The sequence below is a fragment of the Canis lupus genome, chromosome 8, assembly GCF_011100685.1.
Source record: "Canis lupus familiaris isolate Mischka breed German Shepherd chromosome 8, alternate assembly UU_Cfam_GSD_1.0, whole genome shotgun sequence".
Classification (NCBI taxonomy): domain Eukaryota; kingdom Metazoa; phylum Chordata; class Mammalia; order Carnivora; family Canidae; genus Canis; species Canis lupus.
The window spans coordinates 37374707-37382622 of record NC_049229.1 but is presented as its reverse complement, the minus strand read 5'-3'; the positions used below and the strand labels follow the sequence as shown (position 1 = coordinate 37382622).

The window sequence follows — 7916 nt, the reverse complement described above, 5'->3', positions numbered from 1 at the left end:
CCCACATGCTGAGCATAGAGTCTACTTGAGATTCTCTTTCCCCCTCTGCCCCTCCCAACTCTTGCATGGGCCCATTCTCGTGTTCACTCTCTTTGTCTAAAATAAATACATAAATAAAGTCTTTAGGAAAAAAGAATTAGAGTATTTCATGATAGAGTTATCAGTCTTTCTAGTTGAGGTTCAAGACTCAGAGGGGAAAAAAATGAATAAGCGGTAAACACCCAACGACACACTCCTCGCATACACGCCTGCTAAGAGAGTTCACATCGACTCATTCTCCTTAAACAAGACAGGGCATTAAATCACATGTTACCTTTTCCTACCATATTTCCCTGGAGCAGAAGTTTCAGATATCCACAGCTAGGTGTGTTCTTGATTAGTCAGTTTTCACTTGTACACAGAAGAAAAAACTCTATCATCTGAATTCAAAAAGGTATTTATTGAGGATATGGGTATAAGATTCAGGATTATACAACTTAAAAACAAAAAAGAACCAAAGATTGGTCATTACTTGAGATTACAGTTCACTACTGCTGGATGCTGCCCTAATTCCAGTCTCATCCATCTTTTCTCCTTGTGTTACACATCGAATTGGCTAATGCCCAAACTTGGCTATCTTGGACCAATAAGAGGTTTTCTGGCCTCTCACTCATAGCCATACAATGAGAGATTCCCCACCATCAATAAGAACATTCAAAAAAAAAAAAAAAGAACATTCAGATGCTAGAGGGACAGAAAAATGATGGATGTCACATTACCCAAATGTTAGGAGTCAAAGATTATAGTATTAGCCATTTAAACTAGATGAAGATAGATGGTAAGAAAGAAGAGTAAAAGTTCAATTGGGAAAAGAATGGAAATTCTTGGACCACAGAGGATAAGAGGAAAGATGCTTTAGGGCTTCAGTACATTCATTCTTTTGAATTTTTTATTCAAGGTATGTTCTATAAAATACATTCTCTCTCAAGAGCTACTCAACATGTATGCCCATTTTGGGACTCAAAATGCTAGTTAGTCAATAAACTAAAAGATTATCTCATTCAGCATTTTCCAAACTTCCTTACCACTGAGCTCTCAACACCCAAAGAATCAGCTTTTCAAAAAGTACACTTTGAAAAATGCTGCTTCTGATGAAAGAAGCAACATTTTTAATGTCATGAACGATTTGAGGCCATTTAACAAGACTTAAGATTTTTCTGGCTGGGAAGAGAAGACTTTCTCAAGTACCCAATCCTTGAAGTAACGTTATCGATGATCATTTTTTAATCTTTGATAACATGAAAATTATAGCTGCTTGCTCCAAATCAGATTACAGAGATTTTCCAAGAATAAGGGCAGATAAGAACTTTGATTCCATCTCAAGGGCCATGCCTAATGGTCAATGGTTAAGTGGTGACTTTTCTCTTCTAACTCAATTAGCACAGTTCCATAGAACATCAAAAGCATCCTTGAAAAGGAGATAGAAATTATAGGAAAAATGTTGGGGCTTTGGCAGGATATGGAAGTCCTATGCTCCATTACCTTATATGTAGGAATCCTGGGTCCTTCTTTCTCTAGCAGCCCAAGGCCCCTGTGCCCTATATCCAAACAGCATTGCCAGCTTCCATGTTGTCCATTTCTATGTAATCAAGATCATGACAGCTGAGAGCATGAGACAAAACTGAAATCACTTCCTTTCATTTACCCCCTTTAATTAAATGGAGATGAAAAAAATTAATCCTTACCATAAGCAGAGTCTGAAAGTGAGAGGTATCAAGTGTTTTATCACATCCTGCCGGTGACTCTGTACTTGGCTTTGTATCCAGGCAGCAGATTATTGTGGCTTGCCCAACAAACATGATTAATAACTCAGTCAGAGCTTTTGTACTGGATGTAGTGTTTGCCAAAAATGGCAGAACTCAGTGGAGAAGGGGCACTGCAGTGACAGTTACTTCCCTGACACATGACCCTTCTTTGTAATTAAAAACCAAACTCAATTATGTAGCAAACATTCAATGACATAAGTCTTCTCCTCCCTCCTTTAAGTGATGATTGCTGATGCTGCAATTATTTTCACAGTTCTAAAATAAAGCCAAAGGAAATATGGTGATCTATCAAAATGTAGTTTCCACATGTAGTTTCTGCAGCCCCAGAATCTTGTTAGTCTGCAAATCTTTATTGCTGTGCATGGCAGGTACAGGACACTACATGACTTTTGAGGGGAGGAAGAGAGAAACCACCAATCTGCTATATTGATGCCCCCTTTACCTGGTACCTTTTGAAAACTTGCTGTAGTAGAAATTAAGGAAAATCATGAGGCCATACTATCTACAGACACTTTCCAAATGAGGCAGCTTGTCCAGGCTATTTATGCTGAATAGTTTTGTCAATTGTACCATTTTTTTCCCACTTTGGTACAGTTTGTTCCTTACTGTTTAATGTGGTTTCTTCCCTGCTGTGGCAGCTTCCAAACAGCAGCTGTGAGGCCACCCACCAGCATCCCAACAATGTCAAGTAACTCAAGTAAACAGGTTGTGTGCTTCGACCCCTCCTACACACGTGCAAGGAAATGCTCATCTATGCAGATTTCAGCCGATGGATGCCTCTAAGGGAGCAGCAGACCCACATAAGGTAAACTAAATCCTGCCTCGTTTGATTTTGAAAGAATAATCACTTTATTTATAAAATTCCCCTCCTACCATTGCCTTGGAAAGCAATTACAATACTGACTAGATAAAAACGTTAATTAAGACATCATAAGCCACCCCAAAGGCACAAGAATAAAAATAAAGGAGGAATTTGCAAACGTGGGGGTTTCAAAGGTTGCCTAAGAAGAAATAAAGAGAAAAAGATTTTTGAAAGCAGAGTGCCAAAGTGTAGAGAGAGCTCCAAGGTACTGCAGCTCCCAGGACCTTCCCTAGAAAGATGGGAGCTGAAAACCAGGTATTCTGTGGCACAGATGATGGGCCTGCTAGACCTGCCATGTCTCTTGAAAGAATGAACCAATGTCACACTGGTATGGATAGGTCTAGGTGTACAATTATTTGGGATTAACCAGGAAAACCCATTTCATTATTTGCATAACTCTTTGTGCGAAAATAATTGTCTAATTCACTCCAAAATAACAAGCATGTGGTTTTTCAATTTTAAACTTATAATCATCCTATATCCTTTTCACCTTCAAGGACATTAGTTATTTCCCAGCAGAAAGATAAAATCAATCTGTAATCAGATCTATAATAAAAGGTATCTAGTAACACTGTGTGTAACAAAAGTTGTGCATTTGTACACACAAACAGGTGACTCAGTTTTATTGCTCTGACTCATTATCAGAAACTTTAAAATGTGATCTATCACATGTAGTCAAGGGAAAGTCCTCGGCAAAATACCCAGAGAAGACTGCCATCCATCATTGTCATCCATCATTGTCCCTTACCCTTTTCACACTATTAAGGGAAAAAAATCTAGTTCTCCTAAATAAAGCAATGAACATGCTTCAAGTACTTCTGCAGACAGAAAATCATCTAACAATTTCATTTAAGATCAAACAAATTTTTAGAACCATTGTGCATAACAATATGTATTGAGGTAGTTTACCAAGATTAATGATTAGAAGAAAAATAAATGAAAATATCAATAATGTTTTCATTAATGTGTAACATATATAGAAGAAATGGGCTTCATTAAGACATTTATGCAAGATGGCCTCTTCACCTGATTTGACTGACTCTAGGCAATTCTACATTGGTGCTAATTATTGTCATTTAGGAACTACCTGGGTCCAGGTACCTATGCAAAGAACCCAGAATGATTTTTAACAAGGATCTTTAAAAATATATATAATGAAAGGCTTTGTGAAGAATGGCAATCTCTCATTCTGTATCAAGAAATATAAGGCTAATTATATGCAATACACACACACACACACACACACACACACACACACACACACACATACAGTGACCTGAAATGCTTCAGAATGGATTCAAACATTAGATTGCAGTTCATTGTCACTCAGGGACCATGGCCAGAGTAACTGTCTCTATATTGATCCAATCTCTGTGTTTCTTATTATTCTTGTCCCAAATGAGCTCTGATCTTGGTTGAGATGCCAATTTATTATGTTGGGGCCTCTGTTACTATACCCCAGTCTTTGTTTATGCACTTACTCAGTGTACAGTTCCTCATTATTGAGTAGTTAATACTGAAATGCCTGACTAGCATTGGGCTATGCCTTTTCACCTGAAGTGCCTCTGCTTGGTGCTGGACATGGAGGTCAGCAACCTGTGGCTCTGGTGGCTGAGACTGCTCCACATGTCCTGCCTGAGCATAAACTTGGAAGGAAGAAATGATCTGCTTTAGAGGCTTCACTGAAAATAAATCCTCTTACTAACACTGCAAGCATGTCCTTTATGACCATGTTATGGGAATAAATAGTGCCCAGGGGATAAAGACTCACAAGCAAGAACCATGAGGCTATTTTTACTACCAGTGTAACAGAGAAATTTGGGTCTTAGCAAAATTATGCTTCAAGTTTGCTGGTTCTGACCAAAGAAACCAAGCCCAAAATATGGTTCAAGATTGTGTACCATGTGTGTATCACCAACAAACAGAAAAGGCATCCGTTTACTTAGGGGGTTTTTATTGGAGGGTGAGGGGAGAAAGGAGGCTATGATCGCTCTATATAAAGTTAAAAATTAAGTTTATTTAAAGTTTATTTAAACATTATTGATATTACCTCCCAGGGATGCCTGGCTGGATCACTGTGAAGAGCATATGACTCGACCTCAGGGTTGTGAGTTCAAGCCCCACATTTGCTGTGAAGCCTATTTAAAATGCAAATTTAAAAAAACATTGAAAATTCCCTCTCAAATCTGAGTTCATTGAATTAAAAAAATGTAATTTTCTAACACAAAAGCCTAATCTAGTATTTCACTTAGTGTGATTTCTGGCAATATTCACCCTCTTAGATTCAAAAGTGACAGGTTTTTTATACAACTTAAGAGTGATAACACACACCACACGTAAAAATCAACCTCATGATTTTAAAGTCAATCTTATTATGGTGAATTATTCTCAGCTACTTGAAAGATATGTGTTTTTGGATGTAAGTATAATATTAATAACAGTGTAGTTATGACCAGCAGAGAGAAAATTGGCTTTTGTAGTAATACCACAAATCTCAGATTCAAAAAAGATGTTCTGAGCTCCTGCCCTGTGGTAGAGAACATGCTCAGTGCTGGGTAAACAAATGAATAAGCACAATCCCTTATCTCATGCTGCTCACAGACTAGTTATGAAATCAAAGAATACATAGAGATTAAAAAAAAAACACAATGACAGAAGCATTATTGGTCAGAAATATATTTGGCAACAAGTAACACAAAACTCAATTCACAATTGCTTTAAGAGGAAGGAATCTGCTTCATTTAATAAGAAACCTGCAGATAAGACAGCCCAGGACTCATACTACAGCTTAATCATGGCATCAGGGACCCGGATTGTTTTTTTCATTTTGTTTTAAGCATTTTACTCCATCATGCCCTATATACTGAGTTTCATCCTCATGGTGACAAAATGGCATAACTAGCACCTACATTCTATTCACATTCCAGGAAAAAAAGCAGGAGGAAGAAGGGATAAAAGCCAGAGAAGCATACCAGTTAATCTGTCCCTTTAAAAAAGCTTTCCCAATGTTAACTGTAATGGAATTAAAATTTTAAAAAAATGAATTTCCCCAGAAGCTCTATCTAGAAACACCTACATTTCAGTGGCCAGAAATAGGTCAGTCAATTATCAACAAGGTAGTATGGGAAGAGATTTTAAATGTGCCATGATGAAGCAGCAGAGAAGTACAACTTGGTAGACAACTAGCAGTATCTGCCACAGAAACTGAAAACTTTGTAAGACTAGCTAACATAGATCAGGGAAGTTTTTCCAAAGAAAAAGACGATTAAGTTTAATATGAAATTGTTACCAAGAATAAGGTGTGCACCTGGTAAGGAAGTATTGGAGCACAGATAGAAAGGACATTTCAAACAAAGATCACAGAGGTGTTCCTAGCATTGCAAGCAGCTCAGTATGACTGGAACACAGGCTTCTTTTTGGGGAGTGGACAGGATGAGACTGAAGGTACATGAAAAGCCTAAAGACACATAGGCATGTGAAATGTTTAAAGAGCCTCATTGGCTATGCCACACTAAGTAGTTTTGGCTTTGAGGTGGAGCTAAAAAGATGATATTGTATTGTGATAAGCCTTTTTGGTGTTACAAACTCACCTCATGTCATCCTGTGGAGGAGCCTCTGGTAAGATAACTTTCATTCTCTCTCTTTTCTGAGCTAGCCTGCTAGCTCCTCCTCATGACAATCTCACAGGGCAAGGTCTGCCTTTGCGAAAGAGATCTGCAGTTGTCAGGACTGCCCATGATCAGTAAATCTACTTCTGAAAAAAAATGGTTAAGAAGCTCATTGTAGCCTCACATCCAAGCCAACTTCTCCAGTCCAGCTTTACCAATTAGTAATGCTGATATTTTGGATTTTTTTTTCACCTGATTCTTCCCACAGTAGGTTCTGAAATTGCCCAATCTCAATAGTTGACGACTTCTTATCCCCTGTCCCAGTATCTGTCATTTCATCCCCTCACCCTTGTTCTCATCCTTGGCTGCATGGTTTCTTTGTTCTTCCCATCCTCAGTAAGCACACAGGTGCAATGGGATCTGAAACCCTTCCAGGCTGGTGGATGAGCTCTGCTATGCTCTGCCCAATGGTTTTGTGGCAGGAACTTCTCTCAGGAGCAGTATGTATGCCTACTCTTATCTTTCATTACAAATACATTTGGTTGGGAACTCTGTGCCTGGCACTTTCATCCCGTAGAATATTGGCCAGAACTCTCCACTGTTTCCAAAATAAAGCTCTGCCTTAATTGCCTCTGGCAAAATATTTGAATATAAAATCCAAAAACATGCAAAGTATATTGCTGACATTGACGGCACCCAAATTGACACATTTGCTGGGTTAAAGAATTATGTCAGAAAGAAGCGAAAATAGAAATTCAAGCCACACGATCCTTACCTGGGCATGTTCTCTGAATTTGTATGGAAAGCTCATCAGTATATTCCCTAGCCTCTCTTGATTGGAAAACAAAGAGTACAGCTGTACAAACATTGCTCCAAGAATATCAGAAGAGAATGGTGACATCAAATGGTAGTGTTAATGAGAGCATTGCTGCTCAGAGACAGAAAATTTACAAATGCTGGATGTGAGGTGGAGAATGCAGAAAGAATTACATAGAAGTAAATGTGTCTATGTAATCAAGACAATGGTAGAGATGGACCCATTTGCCCCAGGAATGGAAAACAAATAGAACCACCTCGGGATCTCACCCTAGGTGTAAATACAAAACATGTAGAGACTTTTGGAAAATTTTTCTACCAATGAATTATAATTCAACTATAAATCATTTTCTTAACATTGGAATCATGAGTTTCTATTAATCGGCATGAAAAATGAATTTGCAAATCAGTTGCAGTTCTATATGTTCTGCATTTGTTCCTTCATTATGCCATTTGACTGAAGAGTCATGATAGACAACAACAGAAATGCATTTTTGGTAAGTCTGATTCTTCTAGAATATAGGATGTATGAATGAAGGATGCTAAAAAGAGGACTATAATGGAGATACCTCATCATTTCTGTTGAATTCGCAATGCTATTTGCCCATTCACATGGATGGTTGGCAGCTATTCTTAACAAGTGAGAAACAACATTTGGTCTTATGGTCAGGATCAGTTCTACTGAACAATGTTTACATTGTTAGAAAAGAACAGTAGAAAAGAACACTTTTCTTCCCTAGACGTTTTCTTCATTATGTCTATCCCCTCATTTTGGTAATGTAGTTGCTTCATTATCTTGCCTTCCTCACTACCCAGAATTTCTTC

At 38.1% G+C, this 7916-nt stretch overlaps 1 long non-coding RNA gene across 1 annotated transcript; it reads right to left on the bottom strand.

The window, feature by feature from the left end:
• Positions 1–318: 318 nt before the first annotated feature.
• LOC119872997 lies at positions 319–2030 on the bottom strand. The gene is made up of 3 exons (XR_005362885.1): positions 1725–2030; positions 1522–1618; positions 319–419 (listed from the first exon to the last, which is right to left on the bottom strand). It is a non-coding gene; the product is annotated as an uncharacterized LOC119872997 (long non-coding RNA).
• Between the last annotated feature and the right edge of the window lie 5886 nt (positions 2031–7916).